The 15,988-nt window shown below is 39.8% G+C and overlaps 1 long non-coding RNA gene across 2 annotated transcripts in view; it reads left to right on the top strand.

Annotated features, from left to right (window-relative positions):
* The window catches only part of LOC120507279, a 36,357-nt gene extending 21,243 nt beyond the window's left edge, over nucleotides 1-15,114 (top strand). The window contains exons 2-3 of one of the 2 annotated variants that reach the window (XR_005628717.1): nucleotides 13,726-13,790; nucleotides 14,049-15,114. This is a non-coding gene — a long non-coding RNA (uncharacterized LOC120507279). Of the gene's footprint in view, nucleotides 1-9,533; nucleotides 9,753-13,725; nucleotides 13,791-14,048 lie in introns of both variants that reach the window. The other variant, XR_005628718.1, reaches the window with a different exon arrangement.
* The last annotated feature ends 874 nt before the right edge of the window (nucleotides 15,115-15,988 follow it).

Below are 15,988 nucleotides of genomic sequence, written 5' to 3'. Positions count from 1 at the left end.
TGAAATCAGTCTGAGTAGGAAACTCATTAATCTGGAACTCATAGGTGCTGCAAACCTAACAGGTAATAGATAAAAGGTCATCCTATTTCATGGACATTGCTTTAGATAAAATACCTGTTAGAGTTAATAATTCTCACAATAAATCTTGCTAACATAAAGAGCTCAGTTATACAACTGTAGTTATTTTTACATCAATGAATGTAATATGAATTAATTAATATGAACTGTTCACTGTATCAGATTTTGCTCTATCAACAGAGCGTGGAGATCCCCAAAATGACCACTAGGGAAAAGAGTCTGTATTACTGCACTATTTAATTTGTATCTGGTACCTTATAGTCTGCATTCCTTTCATTTACAGTGAATCATATCAGATGGATCAGTAATTAGGTTCAGCATCAAACACAACAAGGAGCCATATAAAGCACAATTAGTTTGGAGTCACAGCCTAGTCTGGACTTCACTTGACCTCAAAAAGAGCTTTTGGACACAAAAAAGGACCTCTGTAGGTTTTTCTGTGCTTTCAGATGATATGAGTTGGCCTAGCAAGAGCTACCACCTCTCATTGTGAGCCTGGCTTCCATATATCCTGCTCATTCAAGTTAAATTAATTAGCTAAGTATAAAATTATCTTGAGCACGTCTCTGGTCAGCACTTCATAAGGGGTCGTGTTTATTCTGCCTGCACTACTAGAGTTTTCAGAACAGTGGTGACCTCCTCTCTCTCTGAACCATAGAGCCAGACCATGAGGAAAAGGGTAGCAAAGAGATGAGGTGGTCAATGTTTCGTTTGAATTTAAGTGGCTCTGGTACTGTGTTGTTTGTGAGCATAATGTGCAAATACAGAACTATATTCTGATTTATGGAAAGCTTGCTTTATATCTCCACTGTCTTGTGAAAGAGCTGGAAGTTTTGTGATTTCACAGAGGGAAACTGAGAACCATGCTGGGGGATCAGGGGTTGAGTGTTGGTATTTTGTCTTAGCAGGTCTCCACAAAGAGCATGCTGGGGAACTAACCACAAATATAAAGCATGTTGTCTGGAAAAATTATCCATCTCTTTTTCTGAAAACAAAACCCAGGGAATGACAGGGAAGATTTCAGGTAATCTCCAGGTTATTTCCCTGCTAACTGTGACCTCGTTCTGGTATTTTACGTGTGTTTTCTGTTCAGAGATAAACCTTCCTTCCCTCTTTGGTCACCAGCCTCGTTCATGGCATCAGACAGATCCTGCTCTGGGTGCCACAGCAGCTGTTTGTTCCAGGGCAGGCAAACGCTTTTGCTGCTGTGTTCGTGAGAGAGAGGCAGATTTGGAATTAGTTTTTGAGGCTCCAGGACTTAGATTAATTGGTCAAGAGGTCTGGTTCAGACTGCTGTAATTGTGCAAGCCAGCAAGCGTCCACCACATGTGTTTATTCTATCTCACTTTCAGCCAGAGGGCTGAGATCAAGTTTCTTAATTAGTTTCTGAAAATAGGAAGAAACTGTTGTTCCATCACTTCCTACAGAAATGAGGCACACTGCATATGAAACAGGGCACTGGGCACAAAAGCTGCTTACAGATGAAGGACAAAGTAGGTGCTCATTTAGGTGTTGGTTCAATAGTTGGTTCAATAGTTCACACCCATAAACCATCACTGCTGCCAGTGATGGTTTATGGGTGTGAAGATGAAAATCAAGTTCTATTTTTGGGACCCTGTAATTTCTATGATTTTTAAATTTTTTTTGTTCCAAGACAATTCTTGCTTTCTGACTAAAAAGTAACAAGGAGAAAGGATTACAGTACATTACAGTAGGGTACTTATGTGCAAAGTACCTAAGAAGACTTTGTAATGAAAAGCAAATGAAAGGTAACTTATAAAACATTCTTCATGGCATATGAGATTTTGTGGTGTTTAGTTAAAGGCAGAACTATGTGAATAGTTATGCTTTATTAAGTGACATTAGTAGAAAAGGAACTATGGGAAGTACAAGAAAAAAAGTTGTAAGAAGCTAATAGTTACTTGCAAATTTAATACGGAACATTTCAAGTTTTCTGAAGTAGAGATAATCAGACCTTGCTAATCTGTTTTCAAATTCTCATCACGTAAGGATGATTATATTAAAATTACTTCTTGGTATAAAGCAGGATTCACTACCCATACCAATATGATAGATCTCTCAAACTGTTTGCCTCAATGAGTGTTCCTTTAGTATGGTTCAAGGCATTCCAAAAGCTTGCAGTGAACTGACAAAGGTGCCTTTGAATACTTTAATCATGCATAGCCATCTTTACCCTCTTTAGATTGAGACTTATCTAGATTACATGATTGGTTAGCCTCTCAGAATAAGTTGACCCTTAAATTAAAATGTTGCTTCTTTGAAGATTACCAATCAAATTAAAACAACCAGTCACACTTTAACCTCTAAAATAAATTGAGCTTTTTTAAGTGCTCTCTTTTAATGATCAGTTCCTATAAAATGATTTATAATTGTCAGCCCTCTACACTACAGAAATTCAAGCTCATTGGAAGAGTAGGACTGCAATGGGCCCTTTATCAAGCACTTTCTCATCTTTAGAGCTATGGTTTTGGTAAGATCACAGAACAAATCAGAATAACACCACTCTCTAAATTGGATTAATGGTTGAGATGAACTAAATAGAATGCCTGAAAACCAGTTCTCTTCTGAGCGCCATGTGAACAACTCTAGCTGCAGAGTCAGGAGCTCTTCCCATTTGGAGGACTTTCCACCATACACCTAGTCCAAAGCCTTTTGAAAAGTTTCTGCTTTTCCACCATGCCTCTGAAGCTGGCTTTGGGATCCCAGTGTTGGCAAGCTCCTCTCCTCCTTTGAAGTTCTTTTCAGGTGGTATCACCACAATGGAGGAGGCTCCCTGAGCCCTGGTGTGTTCTGTGGCTCCAGAGACCAATGTTTCTTCTTCCTGCTCTTTGCAAATTTGTTCATCAAGAGACAGAAGATAAAACAAGAGAACTTACTCTTTTTTCTTTTATTTTTTAAATTTATCTTTCTATAAAATTCCTTAAAGTATTCTCTTACAGTACAGCTAGAGCTAGCTGGGAACAGCTATTTTGTATTTTTTTTAGTATTTCACACACACTTCTCAAAAACACTTAACTGTAAGAGAAGTTCATGTCTATATTGACAAAACTGATAATTAAGAGCTGATGTAAAATTCTTGCACAAAACTTCCACATCACTCCTTCAGTGTTATGATAATAATGATTATTACTCATATTGATTTAAGCCTCAACATTGACAATCTGAGTTTGCATCCAAAAAATGTGATGCTTGATTTAAATCAGTGTTTTTCGAGAATGCCTGCAGAAGTTTTTGACTTGGGGGATATGCTGGGTGCTCCTACAAAACATCTAAATCCACTTTTTTTGTTTACACAAAGTGATCTGTGGTCTTTAAAATAATGCAATATCTCAATATAGCTTTAAGCTGAAAATGGTTTTTCACAATAAAATGTCTCTGTGTGTCATGATGCCATACGTGAGATGGGGGGGTCTGCTGAATCTTCATTCTGGGACCTTTTCTCTCCTTTCAAGAGTAAAACTGTCACTTTCTGTCACTTGTCAAGATATTTTATTGCACACATTGTGCATATGATCATATGCCCGCTCGAGTCAGTATCATCTATATTTTTCCATCAATGGCTAAATAACATAATATTATATAATGCATAAATAACTATTTAATCATACAGAGTCATAGATGTGATTGTGTTCCTGGGTGTAGTATTTATTTTAACTCAGAATTAAATTCTGTCTTGGGCTTGAACATAACCAGCAGAGACCTCATGAACAAGCCTGTATGGAAAAGCTGAAAGCACAAGCATGCTCTGGTGGGTGTGACTCTACTTAACAATTTCAAATGAACTCAGCTGAAGAGGTTTTAGATGTTTAGCAAAACCTATCAGGGTGTGCTCATCTGGGTGTATTTCTTCCTAGTGAAAGCAGGAGAAAATAGTATGTGACAGAACAGAGCATCAGTATATACAGAAACAAAAAAAATCAATAATTATAAATAATAGAAGGTACTGTAGCAATTAAATAGCCTTTAATGCCAGTTTTCTACCCACTTCTATAAACTTCTGAGAAGGTTTTTTAACTGCAGCTTCCTTCTTTGCCATCTCCCACACCCTATGTGGTGTTATACACAGTTTTTTATTAATGGTCCCAAAAAGCCAGTAATACAAGAACTGTAGTCAGAAAGGCTTTTCCTTCCCATTTGACAGAGCGATTCAGAGGCTCTGCTGCCTAGCCCAGTGTATTGATCTCTGCTTCTGACATGTTGAGTAGGAAATTCTCTCCAGAGTTTATTTGTACTGGCTCTTTGCTGCTTTGAGGTTTCAGTAAACAGAAGCATTTCACTAAGAAGTTTCTTCTTTGTGAAAATATTCCTTTTGAAGAAACTAAATAAACAGGAAACAGGTGAAAAGTTGTCTATTGCTTTGTAGTTGCATGTTTTCATGGATCTTCCCCCCCCCTTTTTTTTTTTTAATATTACTTTAGACTTGGAGCTCTGCAGGCAATTCAGAGTAAGATTGAGTAGCAAGTTTATGTCAATGAACATGTATTTTCATCTCTTTCCTAGTGCACATTGCCACAATATTCCTCCTCTTTTTCTCCCTGGTCATCAGAAAAAGTGAGAACTGAGTCCTCTTCCGAAGATTCCTTGTGCTCTGTGATTTTGTGGACTCTACAAGTTTTATTGGTGTAAACTGAAATTGCTTTCAAAAGGTCTTAATTGGTTTGTCCTGCCTTAGCATATGACTTGTGGCATTTTTTCAGGTTTTGTTTGGTTGTTTGCCCAATCCTCCCATAACTGTCTGGTTGATCTAGGACACTTTAGATCAAGTGTTGCAAAAATGACATGGTGACATTCTGTGCCTCTTTGTTTGAGCTAAAAACCTTCTCTGGAGTCTCCAGGGGAATCACAACCCAGCCACTTCAAAGAGAAAATCTTGTAGTGATTTAATCTCTGGATTCTACTTAGGGTCTATAGATGGATGTGTGTCTTCTCTAGCTCATGGCAAATAATTTACGGTACTTTGAGGAGAAAAAGATATAAATCTGCGCATACACAAAAAAAATCCCCAACAATATTACAGGTGCTTTGATTTTTCTACCATTTTTACTTGACTGTTTGGGTATACAAGCAGAATAAAAATTAAAATGCTGTTTGATGATGTTAATGTTGACCATAAAGTAGCTGCGTTCAGAACACCATTCTTCTGGGCAATATTCTCACACAATTAGCTGCAAAATGACTTGATTTTGTTATGACTTTATCCCTTTTATTGTTTGAGGCTTACCCAAATGTATATAATTTCTTTTCCTTTGAGCCATAATGTGTTGGGGGAACTTCTCCAGAGACCTATAAGCCTTGCCTGCATTATACATTTTTTTTGCAACCTATGGCCATTGCAGTTTGGAACCTCTGGATGGGGGATTTCAAATGTGAATTGAAAGTACTTGACCTGGTCAGAAGAAAGGTTTGTACAGCAAACTCCTCATAGTTTTCTGTGCACAAGGATGGTTATTGCTATTGGTGCCAATGCACGTGGAAACCTCACCTTCTTCAAAACCAGCAGTTTAGGGACACACTTGAAATGTTCTTTCCTGCTGGTATGCAGTCCAGCCATATGTTTAGGGAAAATGGGAATGCTACCTGGGAAGATTAATGCTTGGCACACAAGCCTGAAAGCAGCCAAATCTGGGAGAGATTATGACTGAAATTTGTCTTGACTCAAGTTTCTCTGAAGAGCAGAACTAAGGTCAATAATGCATGGAGAGCACAGGGGAGCTCTACAACTCAGTGGGTAATGCCCCTATCAGGAACAGTTTATCAGTTCCTGTGTTTATTCAGTTTTAAGTTAATGGCCTTTAAAAAGAAATAAAAAGAAGTTTTAAAACATCCCTTCCCAAGCCATGTCAGAGCACAGTAAATGAGAAAATGGATTTCAAGTGTGCTTCTTGCATGATAAAAAAAAAGGTCTTTTAGGAAAGCAGTTTCAGAAATATGTTCCAAGGATTGGACATCTTTTCCCATTCTTCAGTAAAGTCACAGGCACTTCAGGGAAAGTCAAATTATGTTTGGGGGGTTTTTTTTACACTTCATGCTGGAGAAGCCAACATTAGGATGTGGTTAATTTTGTAGGTGCTTTGGAAAAAATCTTCTAATTCTGTGTAAAGACCTTGTTGAGTATAAGGTTAAGAACATTTGTCATTATCCTCTAGGGAGGAGTTGTTAGAGCTGAGGTTCTAATATTTTACCTAGTTTGTCTCCATATCAGGCTGAATTTTATTCACAACAGAAACTGAAAAGTGACAAAGTATAATTTATCTACTGCAGAAAATTGCTCATAATTTTTTGATAGCCATTTAGTCTTGATAAGGTTACATCTTCCAGCTAAACTAGGCTTAGACATATTTATGTTTATTTAAAGGTGATAGCAAACAATATTTTAATTTTACCAAGTATTTATAGTCCAGGGAGTGCACTGCAGTTGCCACCAGGGCTGTGGCTGATTCCTGGAAGATGTGAGCTCACCTGCACTAAGGAATGGACTGCAGGATGAGTGATCCCTTTGTTGAGGGATCCCAGGAAAATGGGTCCAGGTACTAATCTCAGAGAGAAAACAGTTTATTAGCAGTTACTTGGATGTGCACTGATGAGTTTGTTGGGCTGTGTTTAATTGGTGGCTTGAGATCCTATATGAAATAGAATTAAAAACACAAACACCCACTGAGAAACTCAAGCTCCAGTCAGTAACAAGTGATCTTTTATATTTGCCATCTTTGGAGGGCAAAAAAAGTACAGCATGTTACAGAATTGTTTTATTGAAAGGCATAATATATTTCACATTTCAAAAGCTTCCAAGTAGTTTACCAGTTTGCAATTCATCAAGAAATGCATTTGATGTTCCTCCAAAAGGCACTTTCATCGCTTGTTCTTTCTCTGAGAACTTAACTGAATATAAAGTCAAATATCCAATTGCTAACAAGCTGATAGGACAAAGGGTTATTCCTTGGGGGAAGAGCATAGAAACAATTCTTGAGACAGCTTTGCCAAGTGTCTGGGGACAGGACTGCTGCTTGGGGTGCAGTGCTCATGAGCTGTCCATAGCAGCAGGGAAAGAAGCAGCCCCCTTCCCCTCTCCATTGATTGCAGTCTGCACATTTCCAGGGGCAGGACATGGGGTTGCACTCGCTGGAACAGAGAGCCCCTGCCCCCAGCAGGCAGGGAAATGCTGAGCTTGGTGCACATCTGAGCAACCTGGAGCCCCAGAGAGGCCTCCTGGGAGTCCTGACAGCTTTACAGCAAGGTGGAAAATAAAAGAACCAGCATAGATGCTAGAGGTCTATTTCCCTAATCAAACAGGTGTAAATGCAGTAAACAAGATCAAGACTGCCAACAACACTGTTTTGACTACTGAAAGTTAATATTTTTAGCTTATAAAATCAAGTTTATGCAAGAACATTAGATTAATGTAGGATTTTATCAAAGGTGCAGTATCTCTTAAGGCATTAGATAACTTAGCTTTGGAGGTCAAGGCTTTGCCTCACTGTTGTGCTTTTGTTGTGACATTTGATCCAAAAGCCAATCTTTCAAATGGGGGCACAAAAGCTTTCCTTCAGGCTGCAGGTAGCTAAAGTGACAGCTCTGTGCCCATGTCACACCAGAGGTTCAAAATTCTGCACAGCCAGTGTAACCTGGGGCGTTTTGCTTCACAAAAGCTATGTGATCATGATCCTAAATATTATTTACTTACTTGATAGTATTTCTTTAACAAATAATAACTAGGCATATTGAAATAGTTAAGATACATAAGTAGTGTATGTTAATGTAAAACTTTTAAACTGGCATCAACAATGTTCATACCAAACCCATTTGTTGACTGCTAGTTATTTGAGTCTGAGTGTATTTTTGTGTGTGTAAGTGTGGGGAGAAGTGACTTGAGCTAACAACTGCAGGTGATCCTGTAGTGAAAGTGTACAGTGATGTCAGACAGAATGAAACCCTTCTGGTCTTGTGGGCTTGTCTCAGTGTGCCTTTGAATTTAATTATTTAAATGACCTACTATTGTTCCTAAATTAAATATTTAAGCTTTCTAAATGGCTGCCATCCTGGTTTAGTGAGGTAAAGGTGATTGGTACTGACAGAAGAGCTGAGTTGGATGCTGGTGTTGAGGGGTTCTCAACTCCTCACTGTTTTCTTGGTACTGCCAGCACTGTGAGGGCCAGTTCAGCACCCCAGTACTGCACAGGCAAGGGATTTCCATGGAGATGGGTTTGCAGTGTCCTGGCTGGGCAGAGGAGTGTCTGGGGCCAGCTACCACCTCTAGAAATACCATAAAAATTAATATGCATTCTACGTTACCTGAGATTTCTCAGTCTTTTGCTTCTCTAATAAGATAATGAAGGAAACTCACTAGGGAAAGAGAGTCAACCAAAGTAATGGATCCCTTCTCTGATTTGCATGGAGCTAGGTGTAAATTTTATGCATCTGTTCTTCTAATTATAGGGGGGGGGTTGTGTGGGTAATTTCCAAGTCCTGAGGCGCTAAGGGTACCCTGCATGCAAGAACTTAAATTTTAAATGAAGAACTAATAAAATTGAGTACCAGTTTATTGCCACCGTGGTGCTGAACAGAAAGGGCTGGGAATGTCAGATTTGTCTTTGTTGCAAGCCTTTGGCTTTTCAAAAGACAGATGCCTACATTCTAGATACAGGTTTTCTGATTTGGGGTTTTTGGGGTGTCTCTTACATGCACCTTAAAACTTTTGAGAGCATGAAGAAAAAAACCCAATTATTTTAGAAATAATCTCTTCTGCAGGACAGTCACATTTTCATGAATATACTGTGAGAGATTCTAATAATTTTAATTATTCATAAAGCCTAAATAATTAGTCATTCTTGTTTGCAAGCAGACAGAGAGGCAATACATGCTGCATAATTAAGGTTAGAATTCTGTTTTAGATATTAAGTAGCATGAACATATTTATTAAATTTTTTAGGAAGTCCACCTTGTGCTTTTAACAGCACAGACATCACATATTTCTTCTCAAATCTTGTATCATCAAGTATAGATTCCATGCTAGCAGACTTTAGTAGTAAGAACAACCTGAATAATTTTCAAGCCCTTTGATTTGCTGGCCAGGCTGCATTAGCCCATGTACCTCATCAGATCTCCAGCAGACACCTGAGTATGAGCTCAGGAACAAGGCGAGGACAGACTGATGTCCCCAGAGAACTCTACCATCCATTAAGGATTTATGGCAGCTAATTTCTCAGCCACACCTGCAATCTTTTGGCTTCTGTGTCCTCCGTAGTTTTTGTTTTTCCCCATGGCTGTGTCTTGTTTGCTTTTGACTCTCTGTAGCCTTTTATCTGCAGCCTTTGAAAAGCAGAGCTTTTTCTCGGTGTAAATTCACCACACCAGGAGAAGAAATACTTACTTTTGTTTGTTTTGAAACTGGCAATCATTTGCTTATATTCTTCTATTTTTCTTAACCACTGCTCTAGAGATAGGGATGACTGATCCTGACACACACCTTGCCCAAGGCCCAGATTTTATCATCCTATTCCAAGTCCTGTTCAGCCACGAGTGGTCTTGTTAACTCAGTCCATCAAGGAGAAGCTGATTGATAACTGCTCATCCTTTGAACCATGTTTTGCTTCTTTACACCCTTTTGTGAGATGGTAAAGAAGGAGAAAAGCAGCGCAGCAAGTGGCAATCTTAATGTAAGTGAAGCAGAGATTTATGTATTTCCTAATGATTGCTTGCCTTTGTGCTCTGTGCTCAGCACAGGATTGCTCATGTCAGTTTTCCTTTATTCTGTTGTTGTTTGACTCTTAGCCCTGTGCTGAAGCTGCCCTAAAGCTGGCTCCAAGGTATGGCTTTTCCTGGTCATTACAGAGCTTACAGAGGCAGCCTTTTCATGGGAAAAGATATCTGGGGGCTTAGGTTAAGAATTTCCCATGTTCGTTTCTGCCACTGAGTTTCCTCAGCCATTCTCTTTTATATTTGAAAAATAATTGTCTTTTAATCATTTAGGAGTCACCAAGTCTGTGGTTCTCTCTGTGGTCCTGAACATGTGCCCCTGCCCTTTGAGAACAGCATTTAGTGACATGAGCAGTTGTCACCCCCTCCCTTTGAGCCTGTTCTTCACGATCTGGCCTGGAACTTGTAAGAATTCAGCCTGACACGGAGCCTGGCATTTTCCAGTTTGGGACATTCCAGTTTCTGTTTCCTGGGCAGTGTCAGAGCTGTGCATGTGGCAGGTGTGCAGACACCCCGCTGCTGCGGTGGGTGACAGCCACTGAGCCACCTGCTGTGTCCCCAGTGCTGCCTGGCACAGGGCAGGGTTTGGGGCAGGGCTGGCTGCCGAGGCCCTTTTCCTTTTCCTCTGGATCTGAGCCATTGGCGTGCAGCTGTTGGTCCCACCATGGCTTCCACCACTGACAGCTGTGACAGTGTCTTTGTTATTTCCCCAATCCCCACCCCAGGTTAGTGCTTCCAGCACAGAACCTCATTATCATTCTCCCACATCATCAGAGATACCAAGTAAGAATTTATTTTTCTGGTGGGAAGTCAAATATGCACTAAAAAGAAATGAGAACCGATTTTGAGTCTTTTAAATCAAAAACCTGCTAGAAATGGCACAGCAGTATCCCGTTGCCCACTTTTATGGGAATTAAATATGACTCCTGCCTTGTAGATACTATTTGAGTATTTCCCTGTGCAATATGCTTGGTAATGCAACACGGACTGGAGCTCAAATATATTTTCACAGGTAAAGATTGTAAGGGAATTTTCTCTGGGAACTAAAAAAATATGAGGTGCTGAAGGGCAGAGCAGCCTATAAACCATGCAGAGACACAGCTCAAAACTTTTGAAATAAAGGACTTGCTTATTTTCATGAAAGGGAATTGAATTTATTTCAAATCTGAGGAATGCGGACACATATGTGATAAATTAATATCTTAGTAGTTTTGGACAGGAAAACTGACAAAGTCCGAACTTTTTTGCATCAAAGTCCTAAAATGTGGAGAATTTAATCAAACCAGAAGTGCTCATTGAACTTTATAATTATGGCAAAATAATACCTTCTGTTTTCCTTAATAAACCTGGCATCTATCAGCATTGTTAACACTAGGCCTTTGATTTATTGAAAATTATTTTAAATGTCACATACTCTCAGTACAGAAGAAATGATTTCTAGTAAGACACCAGGATTGAATCACTCTATAATTATAATAATTGTATTTACAGAGGAACAAGCTTCTCTCATAGGGAGAATATTTTAATTTGTTCTGCTGTTTGTGACATCTCCTTTTTTTAAATTTTTCTTTTTAATTTTTTTATTATTCTTAGTGAGTAGGTTAAAAAGTAAAAAGACAGAATTTTCCCCAGGAGACTGATTCTCCTCAGGCAGAATCCACATTTTAAAATGACTACCATAAATGTGATGTAGTAATAGACCTTCATCCCTAATGCAAGCACTGGCAACAACTGAGGCATCCGAGGCATCATTTACTAGAATATATCTGCGGATGACTTTTTGTGGCTTTTTGTAGCAATCTGACTTCAATTCAAACTATAATCAGCTAATCACTGGCAATTTTCAGATATGACTCAAGCTAATTTCAAGACAATCTGCCTTAGTTTCATTGAACAGCCCTGGAGATGATGTTTATGTTCATGTCCATTAGTATTCCAACTGACAGTAATGTAAAGGTCAACAAAAAGAAAAAACCAAAACCAAAAAAAAAAAACCAAACAAACACACACCCGCAATAAAAATGGCCTCTCTAAAATGAACAATAGGAAAAAGTGTGCCAGCCTGAAGTGCAGAAAATGGAAGTTTGTTTTTTGCCACCTGTGTCCTCCAGCAGGTGGCCAGCAGGATGGAGCTGTAAAGAAGCAGTGGTTCATTTAGAATACTTACCCTGACTGAAGGGGTGCCTTAGCTCCTCCTCAGCACTGAATACCAAAACATTTGCTGTGCCTAAAATCATGGAAGCTAAGAAGGGAGTTGGAATCAAGGACTTAGAATGTGCCTGTGATTTTTTGAAAGATCTTTTAGTTTCAAACCATAGACAACTTCCCTGCTAGGCATCACTGAGGAATGTAAATAAGTCTAGCACTTGATTGATTGAGGGGTCTTTTTCCTTGTTTTTTGCTTTTTAACCATTATTTGATTTTTTTCTCTCTTTGCAGCATATAAATTTATACACAACACCTCATTTGCAGAGAAATAACCCCCACAACACAGAGGGATGGGTCCTTGAGTCATACAGCCAAAGTGAGGTGCTGTGAGACTGAAGTGGGCAACTGAACCAAATTAGCAGATTTCCTTCATGAAAACACTCTGTAGGTCCATTAGTTTATGAGCAGGATGGGTAAAGCCTGTCCCTGGCACTGCTAAAGACGGGTTTTGGCATCAGTTGCAGGGAAGGTGTAAATGCTGAGGTCCCTTACTTGAATATTGTTACTTCAGCACTAACCTCACTAAGAAGCAGTGGCTTCATTTCGCCATCGTGGTCAGCAAATGCAGCTTTGGAGCTGTTGCCATTGCTTCCTTTGCCCCCTGTGTGCCAGTAATAGGAAATTTCAAGTGCTGTCAGGTCCCTTGGCCTCTGCCTGGGAGCTGAGGAGAGAAACCTCTCAGTGCCTCTGTGCCAGAGACACACAGGGTCTGTCCCTCCCACCTGAGACCTTGGTGGTCTTGGCACCTCACTGGATGGGAGGAACAAGATGGAATTTTCACCTAAACCTTGATGGAATCCACAGAGAGGGGCAGGAGTATCTTATTGAGGTTACTGGTGTTTTATCAAGTTTGGAAACAGCATATCACACAAAAGCTTATGAAATATGCAGCACAAAAAAAAAAAACAAAAAAACCCAACCCTCTTTATTTCAAATCAATTGCCACTTAAGCAGGCTGAAATGAACAATAAAAAAATATAACCCCAGTGTGTTGGGCAATCAGATATTCAGTGCTTCATCCTGAGCAACACCAGCCAGGAAACACTTCTGTGGCCATCTCCTGTTTGTATCTCAATTATCTGTGACCACTGAGGAACTGGGCCTGGAGTCATAAACAATTTTACTCAGCGCACCAGGGTGGTGGGATGGCAACCAGAGTAATAACAGCTAAAACGGGGAATACAGATTAATAGAAAAAGTTCAGAGTGTCATTTCAGAAATCAGTGGTCCTTCACCCTTGACAGTGTGTTCTGCTGGCTGCATCTCAAAAATGTGAAGAGCAGAAACGGAAATAAAATTATTGGTTCTGTAGGAAAACTTTCATAAGGAGAGAATGTGAAATGATCGTATCTGTTTGTCATGGATGAGATAAATCAGACAGAACAAGCTCCTGTTGGACAAAGTAATTAATGGCATACTTGTTCTCAGAAAGGTCTTCTTTAGCAAGATTTTAAAAAATAAAACATGATTTAATTATGGTAGGTAACAGAAGTTGTGAAGCTTGCACTGATTATACATTATGAACATCACATTATATGATGCATATTACAGGTCACATGTTACACACTATAACATAACAATTTACAGAATGCTACTTGTAATATATGTTATGTAGCATATGTCACAGAATATTCTGATGTATTTGTATATATAAAACAACATTTTAATGTAATGTAATCAAATGCAGACTTAATAAATTAACACCAAACTTCTTTCTGGTCACAGGTAACAAAGATATAGGAGAGAAAAAAAAGAAAGGAATTTGAGGTGAATGATAAGAAACTCCATAGGTATATTAGCTAAAATTATGTAATCTCAATATGATTTTATGTGTGTATATTTTTATAGAGTGTAGATGTTGAACTATATGTCTAAAATGCATATTTCAAAAATAGATGCACAAATAAAGCATGTTATTTTTGTATTTATAAAATATACAAATCCTACGCACACACAGATATTTACATATATGACATATATAGAAAAATAGATGCCATCATATTCTACAGATATTTGACTTGATATAAAAAGCAATTTTTCCCACACAGGTCATTCCATAATTGCCCATTTGGAAGGAGGTTTCCTGGATAAGATGGACTGAGTAGCAGCAAGAAAATAATTACTGTGGGTTACTGAACACCACTATTTCTGTGTGTCAACCTGAGCACAGTTGAGATAGTTTTGCATTGCTATTGTCTTAAAGCAGTTACAGAAGAAAGCTTCTAAGGCTCTTGTTGGGGCAGCTCCCAACACACCCAACCCCAGCTCACGTCTGATTGCAAAGGTTCTAGATGCCATTCCTTTGTCATTCCATACTGATGCTGCAGAAGGGCAGGCTTGGCGCTGCCTGCCAGGGCACGTGGAGTTGTTAAGAACATTTATGTGCATTTGACAAGAAACTTCTGCTGCCCAAGGAGGCTCCCAGCTCCCCCACGAGCTGTGGTGCTCCCACAGGCCCCTCATGCCCTGGCCTGATGGGGAGTGAGGGACAAGTGTAGTGCCAGTGTGACTGGCCCAGAGAGTCATTTAAAATACCTCCCATGCAGATTCTGCACAGAAGCGCTGCCACCTCCATAAATATTCATGGGAAGCAAATACAAGAGGAATTTGTGCAAAGTGAATACATTTTAAAAGGGCTGCATGAAATATTCAGAGGAAATATGTCCAGCATGAACTAGAGGCCCAAACCTGGGAGTTACTGACACATTCCCTCAGCACTAAGCACCTGAGACAGGCCTTGGTCTGCAGCAGAACAAGTTCAGTACTTTGTGGTTTACAGCCCTTCCAGACTGCTTGGGCCAGAGATACTCTGCAGGAAGCTCTTAAAGCACTCCCTGACTTCTGGTACTGCCATAGGTCACAGCCAGATATTCAGTGAGACTAATGTGGAACTCCCCTGGTTAAATAGAACAAATGGAACAATATGAATACAGTTTTGCTAATAAAATGAGAATTTTGTTACACATTTAAGTAATTTTTCACTAAAAACACAGCCCAAGTAGTAAATCCAATGATAAAAGAGAAAGGTAGTGTCATGTTTGGTTGTAGGAATGCTAAGCTGTATTTTTCTGATCTCTTCTCAGAACTATCTTTAAGCAGGATTAAGATTTATTGAGCCTTGTTTGTTTCAGATGAACCATGTCTTCCCTTTCATAGCTTTTTGCTGGGGGGAGGTATTCATTCCAAAGGTGAGGAAATGAATCAATATCCCTTCCATTGGATGTTGATTTATCTCCATTTTGAACTCTTCCTTCCTTGAAAAATGGTGAAATATTTTCATCATTTGTGTGTGTGTGGAAGACACCCAGTTAAGCCTCCAGCAGGATCAACATTTTTAATGGATGGTTTCAAGCCATGGCAAACACAGAGGTCACAGAGCTCACCTTAGGCTCATGCGTGGAGTATTTCAGGTACACACAGGTGAGCAGTACCTGGCAGGATCTGAGGAGTAGAAAGCAAAGCTTGGGCACAGCCACTAAGCTGACTGAAATGGGAAACCAAACAGCAGCAAAGGCCAGTGCTGGCAGCGTCAGCCCAGCTGCTGCTGTGCTGCAGGGAGGGACAGGAGTGTGTCCCAGCCTTTCCCATGCTCAGCTGCCTTGCCAAGGTGCACTTCCAGCAGCCCAGGTTTGTGGCTGTGTCACCTAAACAGGGCTGAGGAGCTGAGTGTAGGCAGGCCTCCTTACCTCCTTGCCTTAAAATCCCAAATCCTCCAGGTGCTCTGCAGTGATCAACGGTACCACAAAGCATCCTGGTGATGCATCTTCCTGAAAAACACAGGCTGGGAATAATTTTAATGCACATTAATTTATTAATGTGTCAGATGGCCACGCAAACACCTGAGTGGAAACCAGGAAAAGTCTTGAGCAAACTTCAGTTGCCTCCAGGCTGAAGTCTCAACTCAGAGTGCTCCTGGGATGGCTGGGAAGGGGGTACACAGAGACACAGTTGTCTCCCATGTGCTCCTATTAGCACCCACTCCTCTACT

Source organism: Passer montanus, unplaced genomic scaffold (genome assembly GCF_014805655.1).
Source record: "Passer montanus isolate IOZ18808 unplaced genomic scaffold, ASM1480565v1 scaffold42, whole genome shotgun sequence".
In the NCBI taxonomy this organism is placed as follows: domain Eukaryota; kingdom Metazoa; phylum Chordata; class Aves; order Passeriformes; family Passeridae; genus Passer; species Passer montanus.
This window is presented reverse-complemented; position numbering and strand designations above follow the sequence as displayed.